Source organism: Geotrypetes seraphini, chromosome 12 (genome assembly GCF_902459505.1).
Source record: "Geotrypetes seraphini chromosome 12, aGeoSer1.1, whole genome shotgun sequence".
Taxonomy (NCBI): domain Eukaryota; kingdom Metazoa; phylum Chordata; class Amphibia; order Gymnophiona; family Dermophiidae; genus Geotrypetes; species Geotrypetes seraphini.
Genome location: NC_047095.1, coordinates 37,022,545 through 37,042,693, shown reverse-complemented (window position 1 = coordinate 37,042,693; position 20,149 = coordinate 37,022,545). Strand labels below are relative to the sequence as shown.

At 43.4% G+C, this 20,149-nt stretch overlaps 1 protein-coding gene across 3 annotated transcripts in view; it reads right to left on the bottom strand.

The window, feature by feature from the left end:
• The window catches only part of FUBP1 (far upstream element binding protein 1), a 288,549-nt gene that overhangs the window by 247,100 nt on the left and 21,300 nt on the right, over positions 1-20,149 (bottom strand). The gene's annotated exons all lie outside the window — the stretch shown is intronic.

The window sequence follows — 20,149 nt, the reverse complement described above, 5'->3', positions numbered from 1 at the left end:
GGAGGGTCAGGGATCATCCAATATTGAAGAATACATTTTTTAGCCAATAGACTCATTTTCCTACACAGCGCCTTATGCCCCCTAGGCAAATGGCCAAAAGCTTCAGGCAAATCCAAAATAAAGAGGGACGGAGAACAGCGCAAAGATCTTCTAATTATCTTTGACATGTAAGATATTATTCGCTTCCAAAAGTGCTGAATAATGGGGCAAAACCAAAATGCATGTCCTGAGATATGACCCTCCCTCCCACATTTATGACACAATGGTGTAGGAAGACCTCCACTATAAAACAATTGTGTACGAGTGTAATAGGTACGTAATGTTACCCTATAATACGTTTCTCTTAACCATGCACATGGTGTCATCTCAGGTGTCGCCCTTCAAGTATGGGCAACATCCCAATGTCTCAAATTAAGCTGTAAATTTTTCTCCCATTTATCCCAAATATTCAGGTAGTCCTTATCTGGTTGTAATTTTTGCAAAATAGCATGAATATTAGACACCGAAAGAGACATCCCCTCCTCCTGAGCAAACAATTCTCGCAATCTAGCCCCTAAATGTAAACTCAACTGTGCTCTGTCAAGGGATCTCACATAGTATTCCACTTGAAAACATGCAAACTGCGCACCCCATGTCTCCCCCACCTTAGCTAACAATTCTGCATGTGTCAATGGCTCCCCATCATCCCCCAGTATATGTTCCAAATTTGAAACTCCTCTTGTGCCCCATAATCTATACTCTCTAGAGTCTCTACCCAGAAAAAAAGCCGGATTACCTTGTAAAGGCAAGAGATCAGTAACCATCGGATTCCCTCCCAATAATTTAACAAGCCAACGCCATGCCGCCTGTAATGTATTAAATAATACACGTTAACGAAGAGATGGCAATGCCTTCCGCACACTATGTAGTAACGCAAATATATCATAAGGAGCTAAAAACTCCTGTTCCATCTGAAGAGGAGTGTAAATGCTTGTCATATTTACCCAATCTCCTAAATGACGAAGCAAACACGCATAATTATAGATCCGCATATCCGGCAAACCCAACTCTGTTCCAATTACCCAGCAAATATGTCAACTTTAACAAGTTTAGGTTTCTTAGCAACCCAACAGAAACGAGTAATTTTTTAATAAAAAATCTGTAAATCTTTCTTCAGTAAACATAACGGCAAAGTTTGCAACATATACAACCATTTTGGAAAGATAAACAGCTTAACCAAACAGATGCGACCTGTTAGAGAAAGGGACAACGTCTGCCAGGTATCCAATAGCTCCATCTTTTGTTGAAGCCTATCCACATTAAGACGATATAATAGAGAAATCAACATAGTCATTACTGTCCCCAAATACATAAACTGTCCTTGCACCCAAGTCAACAGAACTCCAACCCCCATAAGGCTTTTACCGCCACAGAGGATGCTAGCGCCTCTGATTTATCTAAATTTAAACAGAAACCTGCATAGTCACCATATTCTTTAATCAATTCCAATAATGCCGTTAAAGAAGTTAAAGGATCTGTGAGGTGTACTAAAATATCATCTGCAAAAGACGAAAGCTTAAAAGTTGTATTTCCGATGTCAATCCCTCATATAGACGGCATTGCATATGTATCCCGAAAAAGGGGGTCTAGGGTAAGCACAAATAATAACGGAGATAAAGGACAACCCTGTCTCATTCCCCTATAAATAGAGAACTTATCAGTTTCAAAATCCTTTAACACCAATTTAGCTAGTGGAAGAGCATACAATGCACGGACCGCCGATACAAAAAAAAACATAAAAACCATATGCTTTTAATGTATCATATAGAAAATCCCATCTTACTTTGTCAAACGCCTTTTCAGCATCAAAGCTGACCAGCACCGAAGGTAAATTATACATCGCCCTCTGCTCCAAAGACAGCAACAATTTTCTTACATTTTTAGTTATTCTCCTTCCCTTCACAAATCCGAGTTGAGCATCATGAATGAGGGAGGGCAGAACAGCCGCCATCCTATTTGCCATAATGTTCGCTAACAGTTTAACTTCCGTATTCAATAAAGAAATTGGACGATATGATCCCGCTTTTTCGGGATCTTTATTCGGCTTAGGCAACACCAGAATTTGTGCCGTATTCATACCTTCTGACAAAGCCTCTGCACTGACCATAATGTTAAACAACCTAGCAAGTGGCTCGATAATCTCTTAAAGAGTTTATAAAATTCAACGCGCATGCCATCCTCACCTGGCGCCTTCAGCAGAGGGCTATTCTCAATTGCCCAGTACACTTCCTCCGGAGTAATTGGCGCATTCAAACGCTTCCTATCACACTCAGAGATATAGGGCAATTTTATACTATCCAAATAGGAACCTGCCAATAATCTTTCTAACAGGGGGCATAAAGAGTCTTGAAATAGCGGAAAAAAATATCTCCTATCTACGGATCTGTTATTACCCACTTCCCTTGCTCATTTATCAGTGCCCGAACCCTACTGGGACCCATTCTAGATGAAACCAATCGGGCCAATAGCTTTCCACCCTTATTCCCTTGTCTATATAGTTGGTATCTATAATAAGCTATGGATTTATGTGCCCGCTGATGCAGAAGGGAATTGAGAGCTATCTGATATTCCATCAACTCCTGTCTATGCATTGAGTCACCAGATTGCCCATATTTCTTCCTGGCCTTTACAATATCCCTCTCCAAACGCAAAATCTCCCTATCCCAAGCTTTTTTAACATGACAACTATAACTTATTGTATCTCCCCTCAACACTGCCTTTGCCGCTTCCCAAAATAAAATAGGATCCCCTTCTGCGTGAGCATTATGCCTTTTGTAATCTTTCCATGTGCTCAATAGTCGTTCTCTATATTTTTGGTCTCTATATAGTGCTAGGGGAAACACCCATCGCCACATCCCTTGAGACCCCCTACCTTCCTGCCACCTCACATATACCCATGCATGATCAGAAATAGTATAAGGACCTATATCCGCCTGCACCAGATGTCGAAACACCGGATCTGTTACCCAAATATAGTCTATATGGGATTGTGAACCATGTGCTTGAAATACATGGGTATAATCCTTCTCAAAACCATGTAGTACCCTCCAAGAATCTATTAATTCCAGATTTTCATCAAATTTTTGGAGCTCCCTCTCTCCTATTCGACGCAAAGCACCCCCTAGACCCGTACAATCCAAATTAAAATCATGTACAGCATTAAAGTCTCCCCCAACAATCAGGTAATAAACGGGGTAATTTTGCAAAAAATGTCAGATCACTATCATTAGGAGCATATACACAGCAAAATACAAAATTCCGCTGCGCTATTACCCCTTGACAAAGCACATATCGTCCCTCTCCATCCTTACTCAAAATTTGTAGATTATCCACAAGACCACTACGAAACAAAATCGCTACTCCTGTGTTTACTTTGTGCAGAAGCTGCCACACATTCCCCAACCCACTATTGCCTCAATTTCGTATGTTCAATATCATTCAAATGAGTCTCTTGGAGAAAAGCCACATCCACCCTGTGACATTGTAATTGCTGCAGAATTTTTGTACATTTGATGGGAGAATTGATTCCCCCCCCCCCCACATTCCAAGTTACAAAATTAACCAGGATCCGTTTTCATTAACCATTCCACATATTCCTCCATCAATACTCGTGTAACCCGGCCACCCCAGCCTCTGACTAGGCTCCACCCAAACATCAGCTGACCATCCAGTTTCAAAGCTAGAGTACCATTTCCTTTCTCCCATCCTCCTATTTCCAACCCTTCCCCCACTACTCCTCTATTTCCCACCCCCCTAAACCCTACCCAAAATTGTATCTCAAGACCTTCCATATAGATCAAGATCTATAAGAAAGAAGTAACTCCATCACTCCAACCACCCCAATATATTTGCCCAACTTCCAGATAAGCACCTAATATATACCCACCTTCAGTATCTCTATCATTCCTTTCAGCACACAATCCTCCCACCACAATTTAACTTCCCAATCAATCCTCCAACCCACCACACCCAAACCAACAGAAATGTCCAGTAATGACAACAATTCTTCTCATGCCGGTCGACTTGCTGTAGCTTCTCTGGTTTGTCGACGCCAACCAGAAGGACCAATTATATCCTTTCCTTGTTCACCAACATATTCTCTCTCCGGGAGATTAGGAGCACCTAATTTTTTTAACTCTGACCAAACCTCCACTACTGTTTGAACCCGTCTAGTCGTGCTCCCCACTGTCAGAGCCAAAGCAAATGGAAAAAGCCATCTATATTTAATACCCTCTCTGCGAAGATAGGTGGTCACCTCTTGCATATCCTTCCTTTTTCGCAAAGTAACAGCTGCTACATCTTGATAAATGTCCACTCGTAAATTATTCCATTTGTAATCCTTTTGATTTTGCACTGAACGAAAGATTTCCTCCTTCATTCGAAAACTTCCCAGACATAAAATAATGTCACGAAGCAATTTGGATTTAGGACGCCCCAGAGCCCTATGCGCTTGCTCTATTTCAATCTCCAGTATCTGCCCCTCACCTGCCTTAGCATTATTGAGGATATCTGTACAAATGGCAAAAGCCATTCGACGAGCATCCAAATAAGCATGTTCTTCCGGAACCCCCCTGATCCTTAGATTATACCTCCAGGATCTGTTTTCTAGATCTTCCAACTTATCTAACATTGCCAACTCCTCCACGTGAACTTTTGCCACTTCTTGTTTTACCGCAATAATATCTTCAGTCATAGTATTAACATGTGTTTCCCCCAAATCTTGTCGTTTCACCAACTCCCCCATGTCATGCTTGAAATCTGTTACAGCTTTAGTAACATCAAGACGCAGGGATTCCATTTCTTTACGAATGTCCAAAAGCAGAGCTCTCAAAGAATCCGGCGCCTCCTGAGAGCTACCATGAAGTTCCATCTCATCCCCTTTTACAGCTTCCAATTCCGCTAAATTAGCTTCCTGTGAGCCAACTTCCATTGTTTTTGAAGCTCCCTGCATCTTTCCCACAAATCCATAACTATCCAGTTTTCTCCGAGAAGACATTCTTTTCCACAATCAAATAAACTCAGGAGGGAAAAGTGAAAATAAATGAAAGAATTGCACAACAGTATTTAAAAACGCCAACTCAGAAGATTTTGCTCAGATGTTATATATAGATGTAGAACTCGGATATTGTCCATAAATAACCTTTTCTTATTACAGTGATTTATGTGCTACCAGGCATCATTAATTCATTTCTTTTTAAAATTTATCCCAGCCTCAGCACCTCTATTCTATCTCTGGTTCACCACCTGTAAGCAGGAATTGTAAGTCTCAAGGGTAACAGAGATGGTTTCAATGGTTCAGCTTGGTTCAGTCCAAACACATGCAATCAAAGCCTCTAGGTGGCAGCATGGATTTACTTTAATAATGCTTTATAAGAGCTCAGTCCTCGGTCCTTCAGTGTTTGTCATGTGGATGCTTTGCAAACATGAGAATGGCATAAGAGATTTTATAGAGCTGGAGACCTGAAGAGAAACAAACCTCCACATAGCAATCAACCAACTCTCACTTCAGTCCAGCTTCTCAATTTTCCACTTCCCCGTACTGCCGACAACTGCTTCAGATCGCATCAGCGGCACAAACCGCCACACAGAAGTTTTCGGATTTTGACTGCAAATTTCAGTAGAGATCTAACCAGCAGTCTGCGCTCATACTTTTTCACAGCTGATGACCACTTCAGATAGCCTGTCAATGATTAAAACCGCCGCACAGCTGACCACTACTGTCAGCACATCAAATCCAACAATGAAGGAAGTCGCCGATCAGAGGGCGAAAACGGCAATTGGATCTAACTGCTGATTTCACTATGTATCTGACCGTCAATCAAGGTTCAAACTTGCCACTTCTTCTTACAGTCAACAACTTGTCACCTCTTCTCACAGTCGACAGCCACTAGCAGCAACGGTAAAAACCGCCACACAGCTGACCGCCACCGACAGTGCATCAATTCCTTCGCTCCACTTCCGATAACACTCTTGTCTGCTTGACACAATTTGTGAGGAAAGTTTCATCCTTCATTTTCCCCAAAATAAGACATCCAAGAGGCTGTCAGCATGCGTTAATTTAAATCTTAAGGTGGCTGAAGACGGAGCCTTCACATTAGGCTACCATCTTCATTGATGATGTCACTTCTCTCTGATCTGAAAAATTAAATTTATAACAAAGGATGAAACCAAACAAACACTCATATGGCTTCTAAAAATTTCCACGAAAGTGTACTCGTACTTCTTTGGTTGAGAAGCACCCAATTTAACTTTCATCTTCTACACAAAAGACCTATACCAATTCTTATTTTGTTAGTTCACTTAGAATTTATTTTATATAAATTGTATAAAATGTATTTAGTTTTATATCCCATCCTCTCCAAAGAGCTCAGAATGGGTTACATTTTAAAAGTTGTGGTGTTACAATATGCTGTTACATAAGAGTACTCTTGGAACATTGCATACATACACAGTACCACAATTAAAAACATGCTGGAAGGAAAAATTATGTTCTTACCGGTTAATTTTCTTTCCTTTAGACACAGCAGATGAATCCAGAAACTAGTGGGATATCACACATCTACCAGCAGGTGGAGATAGAGAAACCGAACAACAGGTGGTTCTACTGGCTGACAAGGCTCCTGCATCTTCAGTATGGCTTCTTGTCCAAGCATTTGAAACCAGTAATATGCGTAGCATGTAAAAAACTTCTTTTCCATAACAAATTCAAAGATAAACACCGAATAGAACTAGCAACCAAAATACAACTTCTGAAAGATCCGAAATAGAGAATGACACGGTGACAAAATTCATCACTGTTCCTGTCCCCACGGATAACCGCGGGAAACCATCTTCATGTCATTCTTTAAGGAGAGAGGGAAGAATCAGAGTATAATTGGGCACAACCACTGACCCGCAAGCTTTGTTTTGAAGAATGCTGGTGTAGAAGGACTGAGGTTGAAATAGACACTAGAAAATGACATGGGATTATTTCCCGCGGTTATCCGCGGGGACGGGAACGGTGATGAATTTTATCACCGTGTCATTCTCTAATCCAAAATACAACCGACAGCAAATGGCCATAAAGGGCGGGGCTCTGGATTCATCTGCTATGTCTAAAGGAAAGAAAATTAACAGGTAAGAACATAATTTTTCCTTCCTTAGCAACAGCAGCAGATGAATTCAGAAACTAGTGGGATGTAGCAAAGCAATCCTCAATCAGAATGGGCATCAAACACTGGTTGCACGATACCCAAAGCACTAAAAGCAGCCTGTGGACGTGCTGCCCCACCTAACCAGAAACGGATAGAGAATGTATGCTTGGAAGACCAAGTAGATGCACGACCAATCCCCTTTAAGGGGAAAACATCGCTCTGGTTGAATAAGCAAGAAGTTCTCCAGGCAATCACATCCCTTCCATCAAGAAAGCGGAAGGAATGGCCTTTTTTTTTTTTGGACCCTCGAGCGAAGAATACTATGGACGCTGCCATATCTTTTGGTGTATCTCGTGAATAATACATAAATACGATTTCAAGTTTGAAAATCATTAGAAACCTGCATATAGTGTAGCATTATCCTACCACTTCTTAAGAAACGCAGGGAACAGAAGTGCATCCCCACCTCAGTCTTCCTCCTAGAATTCAGGAAGGTAAAAAGGAGAGCGACTGATGTGAAAATAATGACACCACCTTAGAAAGAAATAATGGTACTGGCCGGAAACCCCAGATTCTCTAATTTGCGAAAAAGGATCCTTGGAGAACAAGACCTGTAACTCAGAAACTTGCCGGTCTGGAGCCATGGACATAAAAAACACTGTAGCCAATGTCATATCTTTTAGAGCGTCATGAGGTCAAGGTTCAAACGGGGTGTTTTTGTAACTCCCAATAAGTAACCTAACTGTACTCTGGACAGCGCTTTTTAACAGGTGGATGAATATACCCCTTTGAGGAACGGAACTATGGCAGATTGAGAAGCAAACGAAGAAAGACACCTGACCCTTGTAACAGTCAATGATTGCCACCTGAAAGCAAAGGGTATTACACGCCAAGTCCTTGGCTACACCCTTGAGCCCCCAAAAAGAAACAATATAAGACAGAGAAGTTTGGAAGGGCAACACACCTTGCGAATTACCGAAGAATTAAAAAATCCAGACACAAACTCAAAGCACAGATGTAATGTCTGAGTTGCCTGGAGAAGAGTGAAAATAACCTTATCCGAGTAATCATTACGCCGGAAATAGGGCGTAATACTAAAGTGGGACGACATACTATGTTGATCATCCCCTGGGTAAGCAAATCCAGAGGCACCAGAGCCACGTCTCTCCCACGGACAAACCGCTCAAATCCGCATACCATAGACTTTGCGGCAAAACGTGAACTACCAGTATCATCACGCTGTGAAAACAATCCATGAGATGAAAAAACACCTGCAATCATCCGTCCAGGAAAACACATAAAGAAGAGTACACAGAAGCAGTAAAGAGCAAATGCGTCTACTCCTCGACTCCCACACCCAGGGTCTGTCGAATAACCTAGGAAGCTTGCATTTCAATACAAGTACAAGAGGTCTAGTTTTAGGAAATCTCAGCTCTACACCATAAGCTGAGTCATGTGAGCGAATAGTTCCCAATTTCCGGGTGTAGAAGATTCCTGCTGAGGAAGTCTGTCAAAAATTTTCCTGTGTCGCAATGTGAAGCGCCAAGAGAAAGGGAAGCAGAACCCCTGCCTCTACCAGCAACCGGACTTCGCATACCTCCGTGTCTGTTGAAAAAACGGCACTGCCGTGACACAGTTAGCGAAAAGATTAGAGAAACTGGGCCTCTTATCCCTCGAACAGAGGAGATTGAGAGGGGACATGATCGAAACATTCAAGGTACTGAAGGGGATAGAATTAGTAGATAAGGACAGGTTGTTCACCCTCTCCAAGGTAGGGAGAACGAGAAGGCACTCTCTAAAGTTGAAAGGGGATAGATTCCGTAAAAACATAAGTAAGTTCTTCTTCACCCAGAGTGTGGTAGAAAGCTGGAACGCTCTTCCGGAGGCTGTTATAGGGGAAAACACCCTCCAGGGATTCAAGACAAAGTTAGACAAGTTCCTGCTGAACAAGAATGTGCGCCGTTAGGGCTAGTCTCGGTTAGGGTGCTGGTCTTTGACCAGAGGGCCGCCGCGTGAGCGGACTGCTGGGCATGATGGACTACTGGTCTGACCCAGCAGCGGCAATTCTTATGTTCTTATGTTCACAGTCCTAAAAGACCCTCACTGGACAGTCTGGAAGGATGGCATGAAATGCTGAAGCGCTAGACTGATTGTCCCAAACTCCAGAAGATTGAGCGAGCACGGAGCATCCTGCTAAAACCAGACTCCTTATTCTGAGTATTGAAAGCACTGAGCCCCCTAACCCAACAAACTGGCACCCTTGGTGACCATGAGGCCATCCAGCGAAGATGGTGGCAAGAAGGTTCCAATGATTAGGATGGGATAAGAGCGTTCTTTGGAAATCTGAAGATCTACCCCAAAGATTGATGAAACTTTCAAAGTGTCCTGTCTGGAAGATGCCAGAATCCACTGGTCGAGCAATAAAGGATGTAGTTGAATTCCCTCTTTGTGCTGAAACACCGCCACTACTACCATCCCTTTTGATAATGTCCTTGGAGCCGTGGCTAGTTCAAATAGCATCAGCCAAAACTGAGAGTGCCTGCCAAGGATGTCACAGCGAATACACCGGTGATGGTCATATGGGGATATTTAAATAGACATCTGTGAGACCGAGCGCTGTAAAGAACTCTCACTGTAGACCCGCTGTAATGACCAATGTCACAATTTTCTTTCAGAAAATTCTAACTTTGAGAAACTAATTGACTCATATGAGACCGACCGATACCCCCTTCATGGACACTACAAAGAAAACTACATAACTTCCTTTGCTTCTTTGTTCTGGAGGAACTTGAACTATTGTCTCATGTTCCAGGAAGCCTTGAAGGGGACCTTGCACCCATATCACCTTTGGTTGCTCAATATACAGCGAGTCTTAGAAAAAATCAGGAAAGGGAAAAGAGTATTCAAAGTTATCGGACATTCTCTCATCCCCCCCTCTGCTAGAAAACCTAATGAGTTGTCAGACCCTTTGCGAATGACACACGGGAGGTTGGGGAACGGGCTGGATGAGAATTGCAAGATCTGAATGAAAGAAAAGAACTGTCCTGAGAAAACTCCAGTTTTGCAGTGTAAGAAAGAAGAGAAGAAGAAGAAAACGGCCAACCTGGATCACACAGCTTGGAATTCTGAAAACAGGTTCGTGATGGCTAGGAGTTAAAACAACTCCACATAAGCTTCTCCCAAATACTAACTGCTGTTAAAGGGAAAAGTAGCAACAGAATACAGTGCCTCTTGGCAAAGTATATGTACCCGGATGCAGTGTTCTCCCCAGAAATTTTTTCCAGCCGGGTGGCATGAAAAAGTAGCCAGGCGGGGTGGGGAAATTTGGTAGTGGGGAAAATTAAGGGCTCCTTTTACAAAGGTGTATTAGGGCCTTAACACATGGAATAGTGTGCACTAAAATGCCCCGTGTGCTAGCCGCTACCGCCTCCTCTTGAGCAGGTGGTAGTTTTTCAGGTAGCACACGCTAATCCGGTGCGTGCGCTAAAAACACTAGCATACCTTTGTAAAATGAGCCCTAAATGTGTACTATTTTTATTAGTTAATTATTATTGTTTTTCAATACTCAATATGACTTCCCTTTTTAAGGTTTGACACTTGTGCCAAAATATTTTTACTAAATTTAAGAAGTATCCAATTCTAGAAGTGAATAATTAGATATGTGCCCTCTTTCAAATGGTATAGAGGTTTAAAAAAGGGAAATGCATTAATGAAGTCATTGGGTTTAATCTAGCCATTTATTTCTGCATGAATTTAAACAACTAAGAAAAAAAATATAAATATAGCTCATCCAGTCATACAAGGAACGGCTCTACAGCACTTCTAATAATGTTTTGATCACTAGGTTCCTTCCTGAGGTCTCACTGAGGATATGAAATAGATGCAATCCCCACTTCCAGACCTCTTCCACATAATTTATGGAGAGGTGTTACTGAGCCTTGAATGAGACCTGTGTGATTGCACTACAGCAAAATAGTAAAGTAGCAGATTAAGATCAAAGTGAGAGCTAGGGCAAAACAGTTTAGGTAAAGATGCAAGTAATAATTAGCAATGTATTAAAAATATTTTATTTTTATTTGCTTATAATGTCATTTGACCAGCCCAGCTATGGGGGTGCTCCTGGAGACTTCATCCGAGTTTCCTCATTTCTCTACAGATTCGTTTTCACCCGCCCAAGCCGGGCTGTTCGGCCTTTCTTAAGAGGACTATACTGCTGGGGAGGAAGTGTGTTCTGTTGCAGTGGCTTTCTTCTCAGCCCCCGACTTTTCAACAGTGGAGAGCATTAATGCTACAGCAGATGTTGCTGGAGCGCAGAGACATTGTGGACATGTCAACCAAGGCAGGCAGACTTTTTCGTCAATGTTGGTATTCTTTTAGTTTGACCTTCACTCCCTATGTTCGTAGACAACTCTGGGATGCTTGAGATGCTCCTTGTTTGTTTCTTATCCTGGTTTTAGTTGCTGCTGCCTGGGTGGGGTGGGAGGGGGGGTTGGGGGGGATTGGGAATTGACCTGGTATGGGAAAAAATGTTTTGTTTTCTTGTATGCTGTTTTTACGCTCTTGTTCAATAAACATATTTACACATAATGTCATTTGAAAGCTGCTTAATGTTAATACAACTTTAATTTAATTCTTTATAGTGAATATGTGTGTGGTGTTAATGGGGGGACAACGCCTATGTCAACAGTAAAGTAAGAATAGGGTCATTAAATCCTGTGGCGTATCTAGTATATATAACAGCCAGTGCTGATCTTTTTTTTTTAAACCCTCCTCTATATAAAAAAGATATTTCTAGTAATAATCCATGAGTCACACAAGGGTGCACCTAGGAAAAGGCAGCATCTTAAACACTGCAGTGAGCACTAGAACACCAACACAAGCATTGTAAAACTAAAGCCAGATCCTGCACAGTCAATTGATCCTGTACAGTCATTGCTAACAGAAAGCCATGTCCTTTTTATACACACAGAACACAGATACACCCTCGCCCAATATGGAATAATCAAATTAAAAATAGAAATATGTAGACAAAAGTTAAACTAAACAAGAAAACAAACTGCATACAATGCAACACCACAGAAACAGTGACATATGTCCCCTATTACTTTGCAAAATATAAAGACAGTAGATGTAAATTTGAAAATACTGATACATAATCACCACCACTTTACAAATTAACAAATAGAAATAAAACAAATAATGAGAAATAAGAAAATACCATTTTATTGGACTAATCCATTTTTCAATTAGCTTTCAGAGGCCAAATCTTTCTTCAAGACAGTACAATATACAGCTGTTATGGTATCCTGTCCTGACATGAGGAAACGGTTTCGTCCCAAAAAACTGCCTTATTTCCATTTCCTATGTATAAACTTTAATCAATAGTTACAATACTACTTGATTCTACGTAAAGCAAAAAAAAAAAAAATTTTTCTACCTTGTCATTTCTGCTTTAATCATCTTCTCTTCACTCTCTTCTTTCTATTCAGCGTTTGTCCTCACTCCCTTCCATGCAGCATCTATTATCTCTCTTTGCCCCTTCCACCCAGCCTCTGCCCTCTCGCTCTCTACCCCTTCCATCTACTGTCCACCCTCTCTCTGACCTTTGCAACCACTATCCACCCTCTCTCTGACCCTTGCATCCACTGTCCACCCTCTCTGCTCTTCCTTTCCTAAGACAGTCCATCCCTAGTGTTTCCATCTAGGATAGTGGTCTCAAACACGCGGCCCGGGGGCCACATGCGGCCCGCCAGGTACTATTTTGAGGCCCTCGGTATGTTTATCATAATCACAAAAGTAAAATATAACAGTTTCTTGATCATATGTCTCTTTAGCTATAAATGACAATATTATTATTAAGACTTAGTCAAAAGGAAAGATTTATAAACTGAAAAGAGTTTTACCTCATGCAAAATTGTCATTTCTTTAATAAGATATTTTTCTGTGGCCCTCCAAGTACCTACAAATCCAAAATGTGGCCCCGCAAAGGGTTTGAGTTTGAGACCACTGATCTAGGGCAAGAACATGTACAGGAAAAAGATCCTTAAGGAACAACTTTGATACTAAAAAGAGACCCAAGAAAAGTATAGTCACTCGTGTCCCCCAAAACACCACAAAAAAATATATATTTTGTGCATGACATGCATAGTGACAACACACAAACCTAGAGGACTGGGTAAAACGAGGATCTTGCAGGCCCCATGAGCCTCACGGATCTCTACCTCACATCCTTAAAAATTTGCTTCCCTCAAGGTTGAGTGGGAACCGTGAGATCTGCGGGTGTTAAAATGCCCTGCAGACCCCATGCCACAAAGATATGCGAGGTCTGTGGGATCCGGGCAATCCTTATTTTACCCAGTCCCCAAACTTAGGAAAGTCTATGCATTAAGAGCAATTTTTTAAGCTATTTACCCAGATGCTGTTTCCAGAAAAGGAAGGTTTAAATCTATGGGAGTACTTATTTTCTTGGATGACTTTTTCAAAGAGAAAGTGCTCAATGATCTTAGTTTCATGATAGATGTGTGTACCAGTTATCAAAGAGAAAGCATCCACAAACTTTTCATTGGCCTGAAGTTTTGGAAAATAGCCCAGAGAAAACTCGATTTCTGTCATGGAACTACAACTCTACCTTCCTGCAGGACTTGGAAACAGCAGCCGTGCACATAGCCCCGTTTGCGCGATAATTAACTTATACCAACATCAGTGCACAATGCACAGCATGAAAATCCCTGCACTTCAAAATCATACCATCGTAGGAACTTCAAGTAGCAGCTCTCATCTGATGATTTGGCAAGATTTTTTCCTTGTATTGTAAGGGATAGGATTTTTTTTTTTTTACACACAAAAAAAAACACACCTCTCTTCTGAGCTGCACACATTAAGCACTGCAGTTCAAACAGCAAACAGCACTGGAACCCATAAGAACATAAGAAATGCCTCCGCTGGGTCAGACCCGAGGTCCATCGCGCCCAGCAGTCCGCTCACGCGGCGGCCCAACAGGTCCAGGACCTGTGCAGTAAATTTCTATCTAAACCCCTCTATCCCCTTTTCCAGCAGGAATTTGTCCAAACCTTTCTTAAACCCCAGTACTGTACTCTGCCCTATAACTTCCTCTGGAATTGTATTCCAGGTGTCCACCACACGTTGTATAAAGAAGAACTTCCTAGCATTAGTTTTGAATTTGCCTCCTTTCAACTTTTCCGAATGCCCTCTTGTTTTTTTATTTTCTGAAAGTTTGAAGAATCTGTCCCTCTCTACTCTCTCTATGCCCTTCATGATCTTGTAAGTCTCTATCATATCCCCTCTTAATCTTCTCTTTTCTAGGGAAAAGAGTCCCAGTTTTTCCAATCTCTCAGCGTATGAAAGGCTTTCCATCCCCTTAATCAGTCGTGTCGCTCTCCTCTGAACTCTCTCGAGCAATGCCATATCCTTCTTAAGGTACGGTGACCAATACTGGACGCAGTACTCAAGATGTGGACGCACCATTGTCCGATACAGCGGCAGGATAACTTCTTTCGTTCTGGTTGTAATACCTTTCTTGATTATACCTAGCATTCTATTCGCTCTCTTAGCGGCAGCTGCGCACTGTGCTGTCAGCTTCATTGTCATGTCCACCATCACCCCCAAGTCCCTTTCTTGGGTACTCTCATTCAAAAACATCCCTCCCATCGCATAATTATACCTCGAGTTTTTGCTTCCCACATGCAATACTTTACACTTCCCAACATTGAATTTCATCTGCCATCTCTCTGCCCATTCCCCTAGTTTGTCCAAGTCTCTTTGCAATTCTTCGCAGTCCTCCTTTGTCTGAGCTCTACTAAATAGTTTGGTGTCGTCCGCAAATTTTATTATCTCACACTTCGTCCCTGTTTCTAGATCATTTATGAATATGTTAAAAAGCAGTGGCCCGAGCACCGAGCCCTGCGGAACACCACTCGTGACCTTTCTCCAGTCTGAGTAGTGGCCCTTCACCCCCTACCCTCTGTTTCCTACCTTCTAACCAGTTTCTGATCCATCTATGCACGTCTCCATCCACCCCATGGTTCTTCAGTTTCCGGAGTAGACGTTCATGAGGCACCTTGTCAAAGGCTTTCTGGAAATCTAGGTATATGATGTCTATGGGGTCTCTCCTCTGTCCATTTGTTTGTTAATTCCTTCGAAGAAGTGCAGTAAGTTAGTCAGGCACGATCTTCCCCTGCAGAAACCATGTTGGCTGGTTTTCAGAAGTTTGTTTCTTTCAAAATGTTCATCGATGTTTTCTTTTATCAGTGCTTCCGCCATTTTCCCCGGAACCGAGGTCAGACTCACCGGTCTGTAGTTTCCCGGGTCCCCTCTTGATCCCTTTTTAAAGATGGGCGTAACGTTGGCTATCTTCCAATCCTCCGGAATCACACCTGTTTTCAGAGATAGGTTGCAAATTTGCTGCAGTAGTTCCGCTATTTCCTCCTTTAGTTCCTTCAGAACCCTTGGATGGATTCCATCCGGACCCGGCGATTTGTCAGTTTTTAGTTTTTCTATCTGCCTGCGCACCTCATCAAGGCTCACTTCCATGGATGTTAACTTTTGTGCTTGATTTCCCTTGAAGATTTGTTCAGGTTCCAGTATGTTGGTTGTGTCTTCGCTTGTAAATACCGATGAAAAGAACATGTTAAGACTTTCTGCGACCTCTTTCTCTTCCTTCACCGCTCCCTTCCGGTCTCCGTCGTCCAGTGGTCCCACCTCCTCCCTAGCCGGCTGTTTCCCTTTAATATATCTAAAGAACAGCTTGAAATTTCATGCTTCCCTGGCTAGCCTCTCTTCATACTCTTTTTTGGCTTTTCGAACCACACGGTGACATTCTTTTTGATACTTTCTGTGATCTTTCCAGTTTCCCTCAGATTTGTCCTTCTTCCATTTTCTGAATGAGTTTTTCTTATTGCCTATCACTTCCTTCACTATTTTAGTTATCCACGCCGGGTCTTTTGTTCGACTCTTGTTGCATCCTTTTCTGAATTTGGGGATATACAGATTTTGCGCCTCGCTCACTGTATTCTTGAAAAAGGACCAGGCATGTTCTACCATATGCCATTTTTTGGAAGTGTTCCTAAGTTTCTTCTTTACCATTCCTTTCATTGCTTCGTAGTTTTCCTTCCTGAAGTTAAAAGTTGTCGCTATGGTTCTTTGCTATCCCTAGATACATACAACTGATTAATAATGACTTGCCATCCTGCCTCTTTTGGGGGTCAATGGGCATTTGCTGTGACTTAGGAAAAATTAGAGCAACTGACCCCCTTCCTTCACCAGGAAATTCAAGTGGCAGAGGCACAACTCGGATTCTGCGCCCTCTCAAGAAAAAAATGACGTTACAAACCGAGTAACAATCCAAGAGACCAAAAACTAAACTTTCCCGAGGCAGAACCCCCCCATGTGGTCTTGATCACCCTGCTTGCCGGAACTGAAGGGAACTTGACACCTTTTTTTTTTCTCCCAGAGGAGTCCCAGACTATGATCTGAGCAGAGGCATTATCAGCAGCTTTGTGGGAGGTATTGTTTACACTCAATGCAGCAGGATTATTCTGCTTTCTGGAGACAGGGAAACATACCCAATCAGAGGACAGAGTCTGGTTAAAGAAACAGCAAAATAGCTCAGTAACCCTCCCAAACAAAACTGGAGGCAACCTGAGGAGTGCCCTTCAGATCAGCTTCTGATGTGCCGTCCCATGCTTATAAATCGGCAGTGATTTGTATTTATTTCACAGGCAGCTTCCTTAGCCCGTAGCGAACTCATACTTCAGGCCTCTAAGGTGTGCGTGCCGGCTTCCCTTCTCTTCCCCCCCCCCCCCCGGGACGTAACTTCCAGTTTTGGAGGGAAGAGAAGGAAAGCCGGCACGCACACTTTAGAGCCCCGAAACATGAGTTCGCTACGGGCTAAGGCAGCTGCCTGTGAAATAAATACAAATTACCGAGTTCGCGTCTCCAAGCCGGTGAGAGGTGTTTTTTGTTTTTTATGTTAAGCGGCAGTGGCAGCAGCAGGATTTGCGATAGATGACAGCCGGGCAGTCATCTAAATTAGCTGGGCGTAGCGCCCAGCTGAAAGGCCCTGGGGAGAACACTGAGGATGTCTGAAAGATAAGACACCCATTCCAAAAAAGAAACTTCAGGGATGATTCAAACTGACATATAGCCTTGGCTCCCCCCTCTGAGAGCCGCCTAGTTCATGCCTTCAAGGTGAAGTGAACCCTCGAATAACTATGTGAACAGGGAAAAATAGGGGGGATGCGTATCATACGTCAGGAGAAGACGGTTGCCTCATAAGTCTGTTTAGTATCCTGTAAAACACAGGACCTTGCATTGCTCCAGAAACAAATAAAACCTAGTACTGCCCGCTGGAAAAGGCAAGGTGCCACCAGGCTACCCCACTCCACAAGTAGAATGCAGCACAACAGGAAAACCTAGCACTCTAGTATTATGAATTATTTCTATAGCGCTACCAGATACCAGCAGCGCAGTCCCAAGGCGCAAAGAAGAGGAAAACAGACAAAATGTATAATCCTCACCCTACAGGGACCCCGGGAAATAGGAGAATAGATCCGAACCAAGACCCGGGTATCCCCCTGCCACTGATCTCTGCCAGCAGCAATTTGCCTGCTGTGGACTCAGTGCAGGAATAAGCCGCAACTGAGGAGCCAAGCACGTAATGGTTCTCCCTCTCCAGCACCCTCAGGCAATTCAGGATGGCTCCCATGTGAGAAAAGCACAGTTACTTACCGTAACAGGTGTTATCCATGGACAGCAGGCAGATATTCCCACATGTGGGTGACGTCATCCATATCCAGAACAAACTTCGAAAACGAGGAAGGTCGCACACCGGACCGATCGTCCTCCGGGGTAGGCGAGTGAGAACAACGAGCCGCCGAGAAAAAGGGCGAGGACTCGCGAGAATATCAGGGCTCGCGGCCAGCACCAGGATCCGACCCCCCAATAGGCAGCGTCAGGGCTCCGTGGATGACGTCACCCACATGTGAGAATATGCTGCCTGCTTGTCCTGGGATAAAATTAGATATGCCCAAATAACCGCCTTGGGAGTGTGTCAAACTGCCGCATCATTGGCAACTGCAGCCCGAAGACACATCTATGTCCAAAAACAGGGAGACCGCGGTATGCACAGAGAGTAGTGAGTTGCTGAAACAGACTCCAAGAACGCTGCGGCACTCCCGCCAGCATCAGAGCACAAACGAAAGCCTCCTGCTCGCTGAAAGGCACTGGCTCCACAAACAGTGTCCATCTGTTCAACTCGAACACAGCTGCAGCACACGCTGTGCAAAGGGTAGCCTCAGTGAACAGGCCGTAAATGCTAGGACTCTCCCGCCCATGCAGGAGAACAAGCTCGCACCTCCTGCGCGTGGGAAGGCACTGGCTCGTTCAACTGTGCCCAAAATACATATCTGGAGCCCTCCACCGTAACATTTCCACACATTCAAAAATTTCAAAATTTATTCTCCACATACTGCAATATTTGTACTGCCCAACAAAGTTTAGCGTTTGATAAATGATCTATTTGGTGAACCACGCAACCGAACAGCTGCAGTTTCCACAGAATTTCAGAACATAACTTGCAATTCTAACAAAACCAACAACAAAACCCGCAGTTCTAAGACAACTTCAAAACAAAAGTCACAGTTCCAACCCACTAGAAAATATAATCCGCAGTTCCAATTTAAAAAAAAAAAATACTCACAACCTGGTTGACAGGGCTGGTAGACACCGGTAGACACCGGTTGAGCACCACTGACCGGTTGACCCCCACCAGGGCCTTCCTTCTGCTGCATCCCTTCCTGTAGAAAGATGACATGGCAGAGGAAAGGCCCTGGTAAGGCTGACCGTAAAGCAATGTTACTTATCGTAACAGGCAGCTATTCTCACTAGTGGGTGACGTCATCCAACGGAGCCCCGATGCGGACATCTCACAAGCATACTTGCTTGTAGAAACTTTTAGAGGTTTCGAGTTGCCCACACCACGCATGCGCGAGCACCTTCCCGCCCGATGCACCGGGCGTGTCTCCTCAGTTCAGATAGCTAGCAGAGAAGCCAACCCAGGGGAGGTGGGTGGGACGTGAGAATAGCTGCCTGCTGTCCCTGGATAACAACTGTTACGGTAAGTAACATTGCTTTATCCCAGGACAAGCAGGCAGGTATTCTCACTAGTGGGTGACCTCCAAGCTAACCACAATGGGATGGCGGGAGAGTTGGCAACTTAGGAGAATAAATTTTGTAACACTGTTTGGCCAAACTGTCCATCCCGTCTGGAGAAGGTATCCAGACAATAGTGTGAGGTGAAGGTATGAACTGAGGACCAAGTGGCACCTTTACAAATCTCCTCAATCGGTGTCGATCTGAGGAAAGCTACAGAGGCTGCCATTGCTCTGACCTTATGGGCTGTGACTTTACTGTGAAGGGGTAATCCAGCCTGGGCATAGCAGAAAGAGATACAAGCCGCCATCCAGTTGGAGATGGTGCGCTTAGAGATAGGGCGTCCCATCTTGTTCGGATCGAAGGAGATGAAAAGTTGAGGAGCAGTTCTGTGAGGCTTGGTGCGTTCCAAGTAGAAAGCCAAGGCACGCTTACAGTCCAGAGTGTGAAGAGCTGATTCTCCAGGATGAGAATGCGGCTTCGGAAAAAACACAGGAAGAACAATGGATTGATTCAGATGAAATTCCGAGACCACCTTGGGGAGGAATTTGGGATGAGTGCGAAGGACCACCTTGTCATGATGAAACACTGTAAAGGGCAGATCCACAACCAATTCTTGAAGTTCACTCACTCAACGAGCAGAAGTGAGGCCAATGAGAAGCACCACTTTCCAAGTGAGAAATTTCAGAGGAGCCTTGTTAAAGAGGTTCAAATGGAGGCTTCATAAGCTGAGAAAGAACAACATTGAGGTCCCAAACCACTGGAGGCGGTTTGAGGGGAGGATTGACATGGAAAAGTCCTTTCATGAA